At 47.8% G+C, this 19,087-nt stretch overlaps 1 long non-coding RNA gene and 2 other non-coding genes across 7 annotated transcripts in view; all 3 read left to right on the forward strand.

Annotated features, from left to right (window-relative positions):
• Positions 1–19,087, forward strand: part of LOC115471764 — a 68,097-nt gene that overhangs the window by 37,349 nt on the left and 11,661 nt on the right. For all 5 annotated transcript variants that reach the window (XR_003942414.1, XR_003942412.1, XR_003942411.1 and 2 more), the window contains 4 exons: positions 4,046–4,134; positions 7,242–7,272; positions 8,593–8,634; positions 10,844–10,889. This is a non-coding gene — a long non-coding RNA (uncharacterized LOC115471764). The remainder of the gene's footprint in view (positions 1–4,045; positions 4,135–7,241; positions 7,273–8,592; positions 8,635–10,843; positions 10,890–19,087) is intronic.
• On the forward strand, positions 3,889–3,967 carry LOC115473616. Its single transcript, XR_003942708.1, has one exon. It is a non-coding gene; the product is annotated as a small nucleolar RNA SNORD79 (small nucleolar RNA).
• LOC115473629 lies at positions 7,664–7,746 on the forward strand. The gene has a single exon (XR_003942721.1). It is a non-coding gene; the product is annotated as a small nucleolar RNA snR60/Z15/Z230/Z193/J17 (small nucleolar RNA).

A 19,087-nucleotide genomic window follows, 5' to 3' on the forward strand; every position in this document is an offset into this window, starting at 1 on the left:
TTCCTAATGTCGTTCCAGTAAAATAACATTAATTCTGGTCACTACAGAGCTGGAGGAGAAGGGCAAAATAGTTGTCTACCCTTGCCCAGCTGGCACAGAAATCTTTACTAAAAACTTAAACCACAGACAAAGTTAGAAAGCTGTTTAACTTCTGTCCTTTGTCTCTCTACTTGTTCTTAGTTGTCTGTCCTAGAGTTCCTTTCATTCAGCCAGTTATTTATATACCGCTTAGACTTAAGTGGTTTACAGTTTTTCATTTTACAGGTAGTGGGCTCACAGGGCAGCAGGAGGGTTAAGTGACTTGCCCAGGGTCCCAAGGAATTGCGGAGGGAATTGAACCTGGCTCCTCAGGATATCAACCCACTTCTAATAGGCAGCAACAGGAATTGAACCCAGATCCCCAGGTCTGCAATCAGCTACACTAACCATTAGGCCACTCCTCCCCTCTTCCTTATTTCTCTTTCATGTATATTTGTTTTTTTTTCTACAGCTTCTCATCTCATTTTCTTAGTCTTACTCCGTCCTTCACGTCTTGCCCCCTTTCTTACCTTCATGTCTGTTCTCCAACATGACACTTTTTCCCCCAGCTGTTCTCTTCCCAGTTTCCATCTGTCAGCTTCTCTACTGTCTGCAACTTGTCCTCTCTGCCTGTTTTTCTTCCTCTCTCCCAGATCATGTGTGTGTTGCCAGCAACCTCCCCACCCCCCACAAAGCACATGCTCTCCTGAGTTCCTCTTGCACTCACAGCCTGTCTACTCTTGTTCCACAGTCCCTCTCCACATCACCCAGCTTCTCAATTTACAGCTGCTTTCTGCCTCTTCAAACATCTTTTTCCCAGCCAGTAAAACCCTTTAAAGTCCTTCACCCCCTTCCCAGCCCCCTTTATTCCTCTCCCAGTAACTTCTGTCTTAACTATACCTTTGTTGCTAAATACCTGTGACAGGTAATCTGAATCTGTCTGCTGCACTTGCCTTTCCATTGCCTAAGCCAGGGGTAGGCAACTCCGGTCCTCGAGAGCTGCAGACAGGTCAGGTTTTCAGGATATCCACAATGAATATGCAGGAGATAGATTTGCATACCATGGAGGCAGTGCTTGTAAATTTATCTCCTGCATATTCATTGTGGATATCCTGAAAACCTGACCTGTCTGCGGCTCTCGGGGACCGGAGTTGCCTACCCCTGGCCTAAGCTACAGCAATGCCCTCTTCCCTCTGCAGTTTATTTGACATGGGGAGGTGGGAGCAATAACTAGGATACAGAAGCCCTTCCTGTGTTCTCCTGTAGCTCTGCAACTTGGAGCTTGCTGCCTCCAGATCTACAGACCTGCAGGGGAAAAATATTTTTTTTTTTTTTTGGGGGGGGGGGGGGGGGGGGTCAGGCACCCAAGGAACCAGCGCCTATAGACAGTGCTTACTGCTCAGATGACAGGGCTGTACTACTCAGTTTGACTTAATGTTCTTCTTTTAGTAGTGGTTTTCCAAAGCCTTAGACTGAGAAACAGGGAGGCCAGGATTCAAATCCTAGTTGCTATCCTTGTGATATTTGGTGAGTCGATTAACCTTCCATTTCCTTGGCCACAGAGATCCTAAAACCTGGGGCAAAGGAGGACTTTGGGGTACTGCTATTTGGCTGCAATAGTATAGGTGCTGCCTTTTGGACTCCTTACACATTGGCACAGGACCTCTGGGCACCCAAATGGAAGGTGTCTTAAAGTCCCCCCTTGCAGTCATAGGGATCTGAGCAGGAGGCCTTCTCGGCCAGCATACAGGTGCTGCTGACAGGGCAATCCTTTTGACACCAGACAAAAGTGAGGTGAATACAAAGAGCATTATTGATATCCAAGGACCTTTATTGTAGTCACATCAGCACACATTGATAACACTTTGAGCATAAGACAGAGCACAGTTCACCAGGAGGCACCTGTGAGAGAAGACAGAACGGGCAGCATCCTTCACAGGCACCACCTAGGGCAGCTATGATCTCTTGCAGCAATGGTCCTCAGAACATAATGGAGATCATAACTGCCCCAGGTGGTGCCTGTGAGGGAAGACACTGCCTTTTCCATCCTTGCATGTACCTTCTGAGACAGCAGTGCTCTCCATTAAGCTCAGAGACCACCCCACCCACAGCACCATGTCTCTGCCAGCCCAGACAGCAGATCACTTCTAGATGCTGCCCGTATGGGTACCCAAAAAGTCTGATGCCAATATGGCAGTGCTACAGTCACAGGTGCAAAAGTAGCAGTGCTCAGACTTGCATCATGCACCCCTGTGGTGAAAGGAAAATCTCCTGTACCTGCCTTGGAACTGCAATTGAATTATTTAATATCAAGTAGAATTAATGCCAAGAATAGTCTCAGAAATACGAGTATTCTATTAACATTTGCTTGTGAGTCCCCTATTCTCCTCTCCCACAATTTTCTATCCACAGTACTCTTGTGTGACATTCTTTCCTTGGGGTTTTTTGGTCGACTATTCAGTTATCCATTTGATTACACAATCTTGATTCAAATAGCATGTTGTGCTTCGGTGTAAATTCCTTGTATCCAGTCAAGGTATTGCCAAATGTGTGGATTTAGAGAATACCCTTAGAGTTGAATCCTGTCTTCCAGAACAAGGAAACATACATTGCAGCGAGGCCCCTGGTCAGCACTTCAGGAGGCAGGGTAGGGTAAGGGCCTGCCACCCCTTGACTGACAGGACAGGCCTGGGCCACCTTGCCTCTTCGCAGACTCCACCCCTTAGGTGCACAGACTTTCCAAGGAATGACACTTTTTCTGGGAGTTTTCTCCAACCAGCTTTTTTTTTTTTTATTTAACACTAAGCTCAAATACCAGGCTGACTCCTAGGCAAAGTATTGAGGAGTCTTCAGCCCAACAGCCACAGCATCATAGACAGGACAAAGCTCAACATGACCTTAACATCATGTCCCTTTGCTGTTCTATTTCAAAGATGAACTCTGTCCATGGTTATGGCATTAAAGGTACCTCCTTGGATCAGCTTCTGTGATTAGGCTGTCCTTCCTCAATGGGGCTGTGGGTCCTTCTTCCTGTTTCATTCTAAGGAGCTCTCTTTATGGGTCTTAAGCCCTTAAAATGTATTCTATTTGTAGCTCTCTGAGAATGCCCAGTGACACAATTTTTTGTAAACTGCAAGGAGCTCCATTGGGATTTTGGTGGGGTATAAGTGTGTCATGGAAATGCCATTTCTTTTGTCTCAGCTTTACCATGAAACAGGGAGCCAGTGCTCCCTCCTGTGGTATCTTTGTGACAGAGCATCACCTGTACGTGTCACAATGTGTAATATGTACTGTAGGACACTTCTGAAGTTCTGAAAAATCTAGCAATTTGTAAGAGCATAAATTACTTGTTTACAATTTAGAGGTCCTGTTTACTATGTGGAGCAGGAAGGTAATGGTATAAACTCAAATATAAACTGATTTTTTTGACCAAAAACTGCGTCTCAGCTTGTAGTCAGACCCACCCTCCCTCCTGGTGTCTGGCATTATTCCTGTTCACTTCTCCCACTTTCCTGCTGAGCAGAAGAAGCTGCCTCTTCTCCCCCCCCCCCCCCCCCCCCGTCATACTTGTACAGTCCTGGGTGAGCTGGGGCATGTGCCATGTTTGTTAAGGAGATGGCTCCAGCTCACCGGTAAGCCCAGGGTGGGGGGTAGAAGTCTGGTTCAGGGGAGAGGCAGGTGGCAGAGGAAGGATACCATGGGAGAGGGGGGAAGGAGAGGAAAAATTGAATAAAACCCCTTGAGTTTAACATCACATCACTCCCCTTTTTTTTTTTTTTTAAGAGGAAAAATATTCTGTTTATATTTGGATGGGTTTAAGCTAATTTGCTGTAGCTTGAGTTCAGCATCCACTTATAGAAGATAAATCTGTTCTGTTAATGATGAGTGATCTTTATCAATGGGAATCTCTCTGAAAAAGAATGAGAGAAGAACTTACACTGAAACAGTACAGAGTAACTTCTGTTGTAGCTGATTAATCAGACTGAGTTGATCATGTAACTTAAGTTTGGGATTTTGTTTTGTACAGGAGTATTGGATAGGGGAAAAGGACTCTGAAGGATGTGGAAGATCATCTACATGGGCCTGAGAATAAGACATGGATTCTAGTTTCTGAAGGTAAAACTTGTAACTGCTAAAACATATAATAAGCAAATGTATGCTGCCTGAATAGTTTTAGCTGTTCATGATTGGGTGTATTTTAGACTGCTTTGCTGTTCTTTAGCATTAGTGCCTCTTCAGCATTCCTAACTTATTTGCATGCCTCAGCCTTGGTGGATTTCTGGGCTTCCAGCTTATACAGCACTGGTCACCTACAATTTAAACTCCAGGGGGAATTCTGTGGTGTCAGGCAGCACAGCCGGTTTGTGGAATGGGAGGGGGTGGGGGCTCTGGTCTGAAGGTCTGTGGGATAATGGCATGGAAGCAGGAAATATCTGAGGTAGGATATGAAAGGTGCAGTGGAGGATTTAGGGCAGTGACTTTCAACCTTTCATCTTTGCAATCATTGTTAAGGCATACCACTGGAATCTAACCCATCCCCGCTCAGGTCCATTCCATGTCTGCAGTCCAGAGAAGGAAATGGTAAATGGATAGTCTGGGCAGAGACTCGAGTAACAGAAAAGCAAAGTTCCTTGGGAGAAAGCGGCGATATCCTCCCTATGGCCAGTAGGATTGCTGAAGTACAAAATAGCTAGGTTGAACATAGACATCTCCTCTCCCCTCTTGGTATTGGTGCCATGGACAGGAGTGAAACCTGGGTGCTGACTGACTGGCTTGAGCTGAGCTGATTTCATGTGATGTGGGGGCCCAGGTTTTTTCTATCACATATGCAGCATTCCCAGTGATGAGCTGGTAGGTATGCATGAGTCCAAACCATTGAAAAATATGGCAGCAAAGTTGTAGGACTATGGTTTCCAAACCTGGTCTTCGTCCTGAGAATGTATCTGCACAGGCCTTTCTGCACGTACATAGTATAACAAGGAACAATGCCTGTTCCCTTACTGAGTGCTGAGAAAGCTGCAGTGGTAGAGTTCATTAGTGTACTGAGTTCTCTGCAATAAAGTCCATAAGTAGCTTGACTATGTACAGGCTGTTCTATAGGGGGATGAGGGAAAAAGAAAACCTGGTATGGGAGATAGGAGGCAGATGGTATAAAGTTTTAAAAGGGGGGGGGGGGAATTCAGGATTTGAGAGAGTAAGGGAAGGAAGACACTACATGGCAGGAAGAGAGAGAAAAATGAATCCAGTCCAAAATTACTTGTATTCCAGGTATAGGCAGATTCAGTTCCAGACAAAGGGGCAGGTCAGATGGCTTTAGGACACCAGTGTAGTACGTGGTAGGCAGCACCCAAAGTGGAGCCTCCTGAAAAAGCTGTAGCTTCTGTTGTGCTGCTGTTGGTTCTGAAGTGTGCTTCTGTCAGTCAGCAGCACTAGCTCTGCTACTTTGAGGTGCCAGTTGTGATTGAAAACAGAAGAGCAAAGTACAGCCAGAACTGCTTCTATACCTCCCACTGAGTTACAAAGCTTCCTTGGTCCCCCTGTGGTCTAGGTGAGCTGGCTTTCAACTAATGTTCTTGTGCCAGGATTGGCTTGGATTCTGGTTCCTCTTCTTAACCCGGGGAATTCTGCATTATGTACTGAATTCCCCTGGATTAGCTCTAGATGCCTTAGCTCGTAGACTTCACTCACTAGTTAAGGGATTTTCTCCTTTTAGTTCTGGAATCTATTGATCATGGCCATATTGATTTGAGGCAAACCATAGCTCTTTTCAGACCCTTGTATAAACAATTTATGGCTAGGACTCCTGCCAGGGTGACTGCAGTTTCCATAGTGTCCTCCATTCTTGCTGGTTCATTGCTGTCAGAAGTCTACGTCATCTCCTCTCAGGTGGTATGCAGTGCCGATATTGAGCTGTCAGACCTTCCCTGTTTTTGCTTCATATTGTGCTGAAAATGGAAGGGATGTGTGAAATGAAATGGAAGAGGTACTTGTGCTTCTCCTACAGCAGGAGTTCTCAACCCAGTCCTCAGGACATTTATTTATTTTATTTATTGCATTTGTATTGCACATTTTCCCACCCATTTGCAGGCTAGATGTGGCTTACAGAGAGAGTCTTGTTATGGTTTTGCCATTCCAGGACATACCCAGCCAGTCAGATTTTCAAGATACCCACAGTGAATATACATAAGATAAATTGGTATGCACTGCCTCCATTGTATTCAAGTCATTTTGTGCATATTCATTGTGAGCAGGGACGTAGCCATGGGGAGGGGGGCTTTGTGCTTAGTATTTGTGACTGAGGCCAGTTACTGCATAGAGTTTCTATTTTAAGCATCTGTAATATTTCAGCTTGTTCAGTTTCCCAATAAGCATATTGATCTAGGTTCCACTGTAATATTTACTGTGTTCACTCTTCCTAGGTAGAGTTCTTGTTACTTCGTAAAGTTAGTGGTGTTATGGTAAAGTAGATTAGCTCTATAGGTCTGGGTAACTTTTGTAGGTTTTATATTACAAGTACTTCACAAGCTTGGAACTGGAGAGGGTTTATGGTTTTTACTGAAGACACCAAAATCAAATTTTTTTTTGTATGAGTTCCTGGGGAAATGCCCTTGTTCTGCTTTACATAAGACCATAAAAGCCATACTGGGGCAGACAGTCCATCTAGCCCAGTATCCTGTCTCCAGCATGGGCCAATTCTGGTCATGATATTAAAATTTCCAGGCTACATAATAATACAGCTTTATAAGAAGTTTATATTTAAGTTGAAGAATATGTGCCATTTTGGTAATTATTTTACAGGATACTATGATATTGTTGAGATGTTGACCAGACACAAGTCTACTATAATGGCAAAGTTTAAATTATGGGATAATGCTACTATATTTAAAAAGTCGGTGTTTCCCTACGTATGTATGGAGTTTGTTGATGCAGGACAGGTTTCTAAGTAAAAAGTCTATCAAGTGAACTCTGTGGCATTATTTAGGAGTATATCAAGAACTACTCACAGCTGTATGCCTAATACCCCCCCTCTCCCCCCAAAATATGTTAGGTCGGCTTATACCACTGATTGTGAGTATCCTGAACTTGACTGGGTGTCCTGAGGACTGAATTGAGAGCCTTGGTCCTTCAGTGATGGGCCACACTGTTTAGCATGTTAGACTTTTGAATGTAAAATCATGTAATACTACCTATATGCTAATGGTAATGTTCTCTTCCCATCATAGGAGCAGAATGGAAAAGCTCAATATTAAGAAGGTAAGGAGCATGCTTAACTAATTCAGTGGCCTTTCTTCATCTGGGAATATGGCTCCTGTTAATTACATGGACCTCTTCCTCTTTTGAGTAATTTCTGCCATTTCAGATATGCTTTAGCTCACCTAGTGGCAACTTAACTTTCTGACTTTCAGCTTCTGGTTTATGGGGCATTTTCACTTGTGTACAAACTAGCTGGTTTTTGAAGTATCCAACATTTTGCATATTGATCTGTGCAGTCAGCTAGCTTAATGGCTCTCATGCAGTATAGAGTAAAAACGTTTTCTTATCAAAAATTAGTATGCACAGCGTCAGTATCCTGTATTCTGAATATTTTTGTTCTCTAAATCACTGGAGGACGAATGTTAAGGGTAAAGCTTTTGTGATGAGGTGAAGGATGCAAATGATGAAAACATAGTTCAGCAGAGATTCTGTGATGAACTTAAGCTTGTCTTTCGCTCCTATCTGATGCATCCTTCAGTTACTACATGTTCCTGCTATCACAAGTGTTTTCACAAGACATAACACATTTTTGGTTGCATACACTGGTTGATTCCAGTGCAAGTAATGCTATGCAATACAGTTTGATCCATAGGGACTTTGACTATTCAGCATTGGAGCAACTTTTGTCATGGAGTTCACTGTGGGCTGTTCTTGCTTTACACCAATGTCAAGTATCTGAATTTGAATATGTGGGAGAAGGCCATAAGGTTTGCAATAGCATGAGGTGGAGTGGATAAAATGGTCTGTCTTAGCTGCAACTGCCACCCTAATAATAATTTATATAACACTACTTGTACACACACATAAGACCCTGCTGAACAGAGCTGAGCTTAAGACAAACAGCGTGAAATTGGTTTTTTTTTTTTTTTTTTTAAATTCTGGAAAGAATTAAACATGGGTTATAAACAGGTAGTAAAGGGTTGAGATTTAAAAGCAGCCTCAAAAATGTGGGCTTCTAGCCTGGAAACAGTGCCAGAGAGAAGCATAACATATAGACTAATAACCTATGAAGTCAAAGGAATCATATTTATGCCCCACAAAATGCTATGCCCAAGGTAATTCTTTTGAGTTTTGAAAGACACTGGATGGGGACAGTATTGTCTGTCTCTCCCGAGTTTTCCTCTGGCACGTTCTTATTCTTTTAGCTTTCTTTATCAATGCTTTACTGCCTTGGAATGTTAATTCTTATCCCCTTAAAACTGCAGTGCCCATTGGATGCTTCTAAGTTTTTAGAAGGGTACAATCCCCTGCCATGTTCTCTTTCCTGTGTAAATTTGCTCTGTACTAGACTGTTTTGTTAATAAGCTTTCTTTCTTATAGAGTTATGGTGGGAGCCTCAAAGATCAATCTAATACTAGAAAGGTACGTTTGAAAATGTAGTTCTTAACTTCACAGAGTTTCAGCTGACAGAGAAAGTGCCTGCTTTATAATATGCAATCTCCATTTTGAAGTTGCTAAGTGGATTATAAATGCCAGAGTTTAAATTAGATAAGATGTGTATGGTCTACATTCAATTTCTCTATGCAAACTTGATGGTAGTACAAATTGGGTTGTAGCTTAGCCCAGGGTAGGATGAGCTTTCTTGAGAGAAGTATAGAAATCTAGATGTGTCCTTGTAGATTCCATTTTCATATACTTATATATTTTACTGCTTTTTTTTTTTTTTTTTTTAAGGAATTACTTGGGGCAGTGCCTGTATATAGCAAGATTAGTATGGCCAGTTCAGAAACCAAATTCAGGGTGCTACATTTATAACAAATTTTGTAGGTAACTTATTTGTGTCTTTTTTTTTTTTTTTTTTTTTTTAATTAAGATATCAAGATGGTATACAGTACTAGGTCTACAGTTGGACAAAATTATGTCTATTGTGATAGCATAGAAAAAAGTGTACTATTCCCCAGGGCCACAATCCCAACTGTACAAAGTATGACTCTGCCCTTCCCCCACCACACCCCCACTTTTAAATTCCTTTCTTCCCAGTATACTTCAAAAGGTAAACACAGATAATTGCAGGACTTGTTCACGCTACTATGCTGCAAGTAACGTCAGTTAAGCTTAATCCCTTGAATGATGACTAATCATACTTGATGTTAGTGTCCTGATATATCACCTCTGTAATGGTGTATTGCTTTTGTTTTTAACTAGTACTTCTGAGGCGCAGGCTTCAGTGTTCATTTGCATTCATCACAGCTTCCCTCTATTATAGACTGGGTTACATTTAAACTGCCTCTTCATACTATATTACTCAAAACATAAACCTTCCTATATATTCCTATAGTTTTTAAATATCCGTATCTTAAAATTCAATTCATCATGTTGTATTTTAGGGGCCAGTGGCTGCTCTTGGCATAGTTCTGGGTTCTAATGATGGTGGGGTATCTGTGTTCATTTTTCAGTGTTAACCAGTTTGAGGGTAGGAGAATATCGGGTAAATTTTAGTTATGCTTAAACTTGGCAGCCCCTTGGTATGGAACCTTTATTCAGATCCAAAGATAACTGGAAAGGAATGGAGGAGAGAGAGCAGAATAATAAAATATAACAGTATGGGAACAAGTTTGGCGTGAGGAGGATAACCAATAAAGACAGCTCAAAATGGGCCATATTGGATTAGGGGTTCCATAAAGTCTCCAAAAAGTAAATGGATTTTTTAATGGGAGACAGCTCAACTTTGCAGTATACAAAACAAACCTACACAATATAGCAGTTAAGGAATTGATCCTTTCATGCTGCCTCTCCCTTCTCCACTCTTGTAGTTAGACATGGTCTGTGCCCACCCCTGACGTTGTTATGGTTGTGGCACTTAAGACTACACACTGTCAGAGCTGCCAAGTTACCCATTCCAGGAGGGGGACTTTTTATTTTGACCAGTTCTGGATTTCTGCCAACCTCATCCTAGTACATTATGGGACTTGGCAGCACTGACTTCAATAGGTAGCATTATGGACTTCCAACTATTACATTGCTTTGGAGTGTATATTTTTAAAACCAGGACTGACCAGAATGTCTCCTGGAATGGGTAACTTGGCAGCAGAGATTTGAACCTGCAATACAATACCTATTGAGAACTGGATTGCTGGAAGCTAAAGTAATTTGCAAAAGTAATCAGATCAGTGGCACTAAATTGGAGACCTTTGTGCTGCTGTTGGATCTAAAAGGATCTTGCACTGTGCTCTGAGTACACTTATTTTGAACATAGTAGCTACAGTGTTCATCTTCATGGAGTTGCATTTATACCCAGTACCTGAAGTATCATGTAATGTTTGAAAGTCTGTAAAAGCTCTTGGATTCATGTTTTGGGATATGACTATAATCACTTCGATGAAGTTATCAAGTATGTCTTGCAGCACTAGTACAAGTGAATTTTAAGTTGATCTGTGGAGCCGCTTTAGTACCCTTCTTTCTAAACAACCTGTATTAGCTGCAGCTTGTTGCCTGTATGATGAGGCTGACAGACTTGACTTGTCCATGGAGGTCTGTAATTAGCTCTATCTGACTCGGGTGCGTAGTGCTTAGGTTTTCTTAATGAAGATCCTTGTTGTTGCCTTGACACACTTTTTTTTTTCCCTTCTAGGACTGAACTTTGACTGCTTACGTCTTCTAGAGCCAAACCAGTGCTGGTAACATTTGTTAACCTTGTTCTAGCTTCTAGGGTTTTGTTATAGGGTCATAGGATGTTGCAAGAAAACTTTTGTAGCAAACTAGACTTCACCATAGGATTTCCATAGAGACAAATTTAGATAAACGCTTAACATTTATTTCTGATAAGTGGCTAATCAGTAGGGCTATTTTTTTTTTTTTTTGTTTTGTTACATTTGTACCCCGCGCTTTTCCCACTCATGGCAGGCTCAATGTGGCAGGCAATGGAGGGTTAAGTGACTTGCCCAGAGTCACAAGGAGCTGCCTGTGCCAGGAATCGAACTCAGTTCCTCAGTTCCCCAGGACCAAAGTCCACCACCCTAACCACTAGGCCACTCCTCCACTCTGTAGTTTAGTAAATTGGGGAGCCAGGTTTTCTAGCTTACTGCTTTTAGTCTGTAACTCTACATTCAAGTGCAATAAGTATTTTCCTGTCTCCAGAGGTCTAAAGGGTTTATGTACCAAAGTGTTATAGTGATAACATGCATTATTTTACTAATACTGTAACTTAATGCTATTTTATTTGTCAGAAGTGCATGTAAAATAAGTTCTCCGAGGACAAGCAGGCTGCTTGTTCTCACGACTGGGTGACGTCCGCGGCAGCCCCCACCAACCGGAAATAAGCTTCGCGGGACGGTCGACACGCAGGGCACGCCCACCGCGCATGCGCGGCCGTCTTCCCGCCCGTGCGCGACCGCTCCCGCCAGTTACTTTTTTTCCGCGACTGAGAGAGTTGTGTTTTCCCCTCTCTCTCGTTTCAGCCGCCGGATTTTTTCGACCGCGTTTACGCGGATCGTCGCTTTTGGCCTGTTCGGCCTCTTCTTCTTCTTCTTTCTCTTTTATTAAAAAAAAAAAAAAAAAAAAGAAGAATTTTGCGCGTGTGGAGCACGCGCTCCTTCTTTTCCCTCGCTTTCTAGCGGGGACGCCTCGTTGCGGCCTAGTGGCCGCTCGGTCGGTTTCAGTTTTCGTGGTGTGATTTTAGCCACCATTGCCGACTTTGACTTCGCCGACGCGATTTTTCCGTCGATGTCCTCGAAGGTCCCGAGTGGATTTAAAAAGTGTGGTCGCTGCGGCCGGCCGATCTCGCAGACCGACACCCACGCTTGGTGCCTCCAGTGCCTCGGGCCGGAGCACAATCTCAAGTCGTGCGTTTTGTGTCTCGGTCTCCGGAAACGGACTCAGGTTGCGAGGCAAGTTCTGCGGGACCGTCTTTTTGGAACTTGCGCCGGCCCCTCGACGTCGACCTCGACGGCATCGGTATCGAAGACCGGTTCTTCGGTACCGGTATCGATGCCCGAGACATCGGCACCGATGGCAGCGACCCCAGGAGAACAGGTCCCGTCGGCCCGCCGGTCCGCCGGCGAGAGTGGGGTAGAGAGACCGCGTGGGCAGTCGGCCCCGGTCACTCCCTCAACTCGTGAGCCACGGGACCGAACCCTGTCGGACCCGGTACCCCGAGACCGAGGGGGATCGACCTCCTCCTCCTCCATGCCCTCCGGCACCGGTGACGTGCACCGGAAAAAAGACAAGAAGCGCCGTCACCGGGAGCCCTCGGTGCACCCTGAAGAGGAGTCGACGCCGAAGCGTCATCGCAGAGAGGAGAGATCTCCGTCGGTGGTGGAGGTACCGACGCGTCGGGGTTCCGGCACCTCGGTGCCGTCTCCTGGCCCCCAGCAGCTTCCGGCACCGACACCCTTACCGGCCCCACCGCCTTTCCCGGCAGCGGGCCTGGACGAGTGCCTCAGAGCCATCCTTCCGGGGATCCTGGAAGGGCTGATGCGCCAGGCTGTGCCGGCGCCGGGGGTGCTTGCGCCCTCGGCGCCGATGACTGTGGCGCCGGCGAGCTCTAGCCCGGCGCCGGGGCAGTCGACACCGCCGCCGCTTGCGGTGCCGGTCTCGACAGCCACGCAGGTGGAGTCCCCGTCGACGTCGATGGAGGGAGCTCCGTCCCCGCCGGCGCGGGAGTCCACCGCTCGACGACACCGAGACCTCGGTGCCTCGACGTCGAGCCGGGCCCGGTACCGGACGCAGCTACATGAGCTAATGTCCGATACCGAGGATGAGGACTCGTGGGGGGAAGAGGAGGACCCGAGATATTTCTCCTCAGAGGAGTCTACGGGCCTTCCCTCGGACCCCACGCCGTCACCGGAGAGGAAGCTCTCACCTCCTGAGAGTCTCTCCTTTGCCTCCTTTGTGCGGGATATGTCTATAAGCATTCCCTTTCCCGTGGTCTCTGTGGAAGAGCCGAGGGCCGAGATGCTCGAGGTCCTCGACTATCCATCACCACCTAGAGAGTCCTCCACGGTACCGCTGCACAATGTCCTGAAGGAGACGCTGCTCCGGAACTGGGTGCGACCACTAACTAATCCCACCATTCCCAAGAAAGCAGAGTCCCAGTACAGGATCCACTCTGACCCAGAGCTCATGCGGCCCCAGTTGCCCCATGACTCAGCGGTCGTGGATTCTGCTCTCAAGAGGGCACGGAGTTCGAGGGATACCGCCTCGGCGCCCCCGGGGCGGGAGTCTCGCACTCTGGACTCATTTGGGAGGAAGGCCTACCAATCCTCCATGCTCGTGACCCGCATCCAATCTTACCTGCTCTATATGAGCATCCACATGCGGACCAATGTGCAACAGCTGGCGGACCTGGTCGATAAGCTCCCGCCGGAGCAGTCCAGGCCTTATCAGGAGGTGGTCAGGCAGCTGAAGGCGTGCAGAAAGTTCCTGTCCAGGGGGATTTTTGACACCTGTGACGTGGCATCTCGTGCTGCGGCCCAAGGTATAGTGATGCGCAGGCTCTCATGGCTGCGTGCCTCTGACCTGGACAACCGCACCCAGCAGAGACTGGCTGACGTCCCTTGCCGGGGGGATAACATTTTCGGTGAGAAGGTCGAGCAGATGGTGGACCAACTGCATCAGCGGGAAACCGCTCTCGACAAGCTCTCCCACCGGGCGCCTTCAGCACCCGCCCCCACGGGTGGGCGTTTTTCCCGGGCACGGCAGGCTGCACCCTATTCTTTTGCAAAGCGTAGGTACAACCAGCCGGCCCGAAGGCCTCGCCAGGCACAGGGACAGCCCCAGCGCGCTCGTTCTCGTCAACAGCGTGCGCCTAAGCAGCCCCCTGCGCCTCCACAGCAAAAGCCGGGGACGGGCTTTTGACTGGATCCACGGGAACATAGCCGCCCTACAAGTGTCCGTACCGGACGATCTGCCGGTCGGAGGGAGGTTAGAATTTTTTCACCAAAGGTGGCCTCTCATAACCTCCGACCAGTGGGTTCTCCAAATAGTGCGGTGCGGATACGCCCTGAATTTGGCCTCCCTGCCTCCAAATTGTCCTCCGGGAGCTCAGTCTTTCAGCTCCCTTCACAAGCAGGTACTTGCAGAGGAACTCTCCGCCCTTCTCAGCGCCAATGCGGTCGAGCCCGTACCACCCGGGCAGGAAGGGCAGGGATTCTATTCCAGGTACTTCCTTGTGGAAAAGAAAACAGGGGGGATGCGTCCCATCCTAGACCTGAGAGGCCTGAACAAATTCCTGGTCAAAGAAAAGTTCAGGATGCTTTCCTTGGGCACCCTTCTGCCAATGATTCAGAAAAACGATTGGCTATGTTCCCTGGATTTAAAGGACGCATACACTCACATCCCGATACTGCCAGCTCACAGACAGTATCTCAGATTCCGCCTGGGCGCACGGCACTTTCAGTATTGTGTGCTGCCCTTTGGGCTCGCCTCTGCCCCACGAGTGTTTACAAAGTGCCTCGTGGTGGTGGCAGCGTATCTACGCAAGCTGGGAGTGCACGTGTTCCCATATCTCGACGATTGGCTGGTCAAGAGCACCTCGGAGGCAGGAGCCCTCCGGTCCATGCAGTGCACTATTCAACTTCTGGAGCTGCTGGGGTTTGTGATCAATTACCCAAAGTCCCATCTCCAGCCTACTCAGTCTCTGGAATTCATAGGAGCGCTGCTGAATACCCAGACGGCTCAGGCCTACCTTCCCGAAGCGAGGGCTACCAATCTCTTGGCCCTGGCTTCGCAGACCAGAGCGTCTCAGCAGATCACAGCTCGGCAGATGTTGAGACTTCTGGGTCATATGGCCTCCACAGTTCATGTGACTCCCATGGCTCGTCTTCACATGAGATCTGCTCAATGGACCCTAGCTTCCCAGCGGTTTCAAGCCACCGGGAATCTAGAAGATGTCATCCGCCTCTCCACCAGTTGCCGCACTTCACTGCTCTGGTGGACCATCCGGACCAATTTGACCCTGGGACGTCCATTCCAAATTCCGCAGCCCACGAAAGTGCTGACGACGGATGCATCTCGCCTGGGGTGGGGAGCCCATGTCGATGGGCTCCACACTCAGGGTCTGTGGTCCCTCCAGGAAAAGGATCTGCAGATCAACCTCCTGGAGCTCCGAGCGATCTGGAACGCACTGAAGGCTTTCAGAGATCGGCTGTCCTGTCAAATTATCCAAATTCGGACAGACAATCAGGTTGCAATGTATTACGTCAACAAGCAGGGGGGCACCGGATCTCGCCCCCTGTGCCAGGAGGCCGTCGGGATGTGGCGTTGGGCGTGTCGGTTCGGCATGCTCCTCCAAGCCACGTACCTGGCAGGCGTAAACAACAGTCTGGCCGACAGACTGAGCAGAGTCATGCAACCGCACGAGTGGTCGCTCCATGCCAGAGTGGTACGCAAGATCTTCCGAGCGTGGGGCACCCCCTCGGTGGACCTTTTCGCCTCTCAGACCAACCACAAGCTGCCTCTGTTCTGTTCCAGACTTCAGGCACACGGCAGGCTAGCGTCGGATGCCTTTCTCCTCCATTGGGGGACCGGCCTCCTGTATGCTTATCCTCCCATACCTTTGGTGGGGAAGACCTTACTGAAGCTCAAGCAAGACCGCGGCACCATGATTCTGATCGCGCCCTTTTGGCCCCGTCAGATCTGGTTCCCTCTTCTTCTGGAGTTGTCCTCCGAAGAACCGTGGAGATTGGAGTGTTTTCCGACTCTCATTTCGCAGAACGACGGAGCGTTGCTGCACCCCAACCTCCAGTCTCTGGCTCTCACGGCCTGGATGTTGAGGGCGTAGACTTCACTGCGTTGGGTCTGTCTGAGGGTGTCTCCCGGGTCTTGCTTGCCTCTAGGAAGGATTCCACTAAAAAGAGTTACTTTTTCAAGTGGAGGAGGTTTGTCGTGTGGTGTGAGAGCATGGCCCTAGAACCTCGTTCTTGCCCTGCACAGAACCTGCTTGAATACCTTCTGCACTTATCAGAGTCTGGCCTCAAGACCAACTCAGTAAGGAATCACCTTAGTGCGATTAGTGCTTACCATTATCGTGTGGAAGGAAAAGCCATCTCTGGAGAGCCTTTAGTCGTTCGATTCATGAGAGGCTTGCTTTTGTCAAAGCCCCCTATCAAGCCTCCTGTTGTGTCATGGGATCTCAACGTCGTCCTCACCCAGCTGATGAAACCTCCTTTTGAGCCACTGAATACCTGCCATCTGAAGTATTTGACCTGGAAGGTCATTTTCTTGGTGGCAGTTACTTCAGCTCGTAGGGTCAGTGAGCTTCAAGCCCTAGTAGCTCATGCTCCATATACCAAATTTCATCACAACAGAGTAGTGCTCCGCACCCACCCAAAGTTCCTGCCGAAGGTGGTGTCGGAGTTCCATCTTAACCAGTCAATTGTCTTGCCAACTTTCTTCCCCAGGCCGCATACCCGCCCTGCTGAACGTCAGTTGCACACATTGGACTGCAAGAGAGCATTGGCCTTCTACTTGGAGCGGACACAGCCCAACAGACAGTCCGCCCAATTGTTTGTTTCTTTCGACCCTAACAGGCTAGGGGTCGCTGTCGGGAAACGCACCATCTCTAATTGGCTAGCAGATTGCATTTCCTTCACTTACGCCCAGGCTGGGCTGACTCTTGAGGGTCATGTCACGGCTCATAGTGTCAGAGCCATGGCAGCGTCAGTGGCCCACTTGAAGTCAGCCACTATTGAAGAGATCTGCAAGGCTGCGACGTGGTCATCTGTCCACACATTCACATCTCATTACTGCCTCCAGCAGGATACCCGACGCGACAGTCGGTTCGGGCAGTCGGTGCTGCAGAATCTGTTTGGGGTGTAAATCCAACTCCACCCTCCAGGACCCGAATTTATTCTGGTCAGGCTGCACTCTCAGTTAGTTGTTCTTCGTAGGTCAATTTCTGTTGTTCCCTCGCCGTTGCGAGGTTCAATTGACCTGGGTTCTTGTTTTGAGTGAGCCTGAGAGCTAGGGATACCCCAGTCGTGAGAACAAGCAGCCTGCTTGTCCTCGGAGAAAGGGTATGATACATACCTGTAGCAGTTGTTCTCCGAGGACAGCAGGCTGATTGTTCTCACCTTCCCTCCCTCCTCCCCTTTGGAGTTGTGTATTTCATATTTTTTGCTAGTCATTCAACTGGCGGGAGCGGTCGCGCACGGGCGGGAAGACGGCCGCGCATGCGCGGTGGGCGTGCCCTGCGTGTCGACCGTCCCGCGAAGCTTATTTCCGGTTGGTGGGGGCTGCCGCGGACGTCACCCAGTCGTGAGAACAATCAGCCTGCTGTCCTCGGAGAACAACTGCTACAGGTATGTATCATACCCTTTGCAAATCAGTTATACAAAATACTGAGGCTGATGCAGAAAGGTAACCATACACTACTGTAAGAACATAAGACACGGTATGAATCTGCAGATGTGATACTGAAACACAGCAAATTAAAACTAATGGTAATAAGGCTATTCTCTGCAACAAAATATGAGAAAAAAATACTCAAGGTGTCTATGTTAGAACTTGAAAACCTGGCAGGTCAAATGTGTAGAATGTTTAGTTGAGTATTCAGCGCAAGTTTTTTGTTTTGTGTGTTTTTTCCGTCTGAGTATAGCAGTTCCTGCAGACGTCTAAGACCGGAGGTAGTGATTCTGCGCATAAGTCCAAGCAGAAGAGAATTGTATTAGCATGTGTATTGGAATGTTATACACACAAAATTTGACATCTGTTATATGCACAAGGAATCTTTGCAAGGCTGGCGTTGATCTGCAGAATTAACATTCCAGCACGTACACAGATGTGTTTCTTCAACGAAGTGTCAGTACATGGTATTAGCTGTCCTCATGCAGAATCCAGTGTGCATGTGTCCAGTAGGCTTAACCCTGATTAGCACATTAACTGAGAGTCGGGCCTCTGACTGGGTGTTTTTCGGTGCGGCGACATGTTGGTCCCTGCTGAGGTGATGGAAGCGCTGCTCCTCCTATGGGGGTAGACGCTCCTCCTCGGGCCGCTGCACAGTGTGCAGACCAGTGTTCCCGAGTGGAGGAGGAGATCCTGGTGGCCTTTCTCTGGGGATAACGGGCCTGGATCAGCGTTCTGGGTACCCTGAGGGATCTCTTGGCAACTCCTCTCTGGCGGAGGCTGGAATTTTGGCCATTTTGTCTTTCGCAGTCAGGGAACGTGCTCTGCCAGTGGCAGAGAAGCCTGGCAGTCGCAGCAGGGTGCTTACCTGATCAGGGTATGCCTTTTATCCCTGAATTTGTCTTCTTAATGCATCATATAGATAGCTGGGTGGCTGGTGGACGTGATGATCGCCTGGTCACTTGCCTGCCTGGTGTGAAGGTGGCGGATCTCACGCGTCACCTAGATAGGATTTTAGATAGTGCTGGGGAGGAGCCGGCTGTCTTGGTATATGTAGGTACCAATGATATAGGAAAATGTGGGAGAGAGGTTCTGGAAGCCAAATTTAGGCTCTTGGGTAGAAAGCTCAAATCCAGATCCTCTGCTACCCGTTCCACGTGCAGGGCCCGAGACATGCAGAGCTCTGGAGTCTAAATGCGTGGATGAGATGACGGTGCAGGGAGGAGGGTTTTAGATTTGTTAGGAACTGGGCAACATTCTGGGGAAGGGGGAGCCTATTCCGAAAGGATGGGCTCCACCTTAACCAGGGTGGGACCAGGCTGCTGGCATCGGCATTTAAAAACGAGATAGAGCAGCTTTTAAACTAGAAACGGGGGGGGGGGGGGGGGGGGGGGGGGGGGGGGAGAGGCCGACAGTTGCTGAAAAGCGCATGGTTCGGGATAAGGTATCTTTCAAAGATATCACCAAAACAGGGAAGATAGGGTATCCTGATAGTGAGGTTGCAAAAGAGACCGTAGTAGATCAGGTGTCCTAA

Source organism: Microcaecilia unicolor, chromosome 6 (genome assembly GCF_901765095.1).
Source record: "Microcaecilia unicolor chromosome 6, aMicUni1.1, whole genome shotgun sequence".
NCBI classification, from domain to species: Eukaryota; Metazoa; Chordata; class Amphibia; order Gymnophiona; family Siphonopidae; genus Microcaecilia; species Microcaecilia unicolor.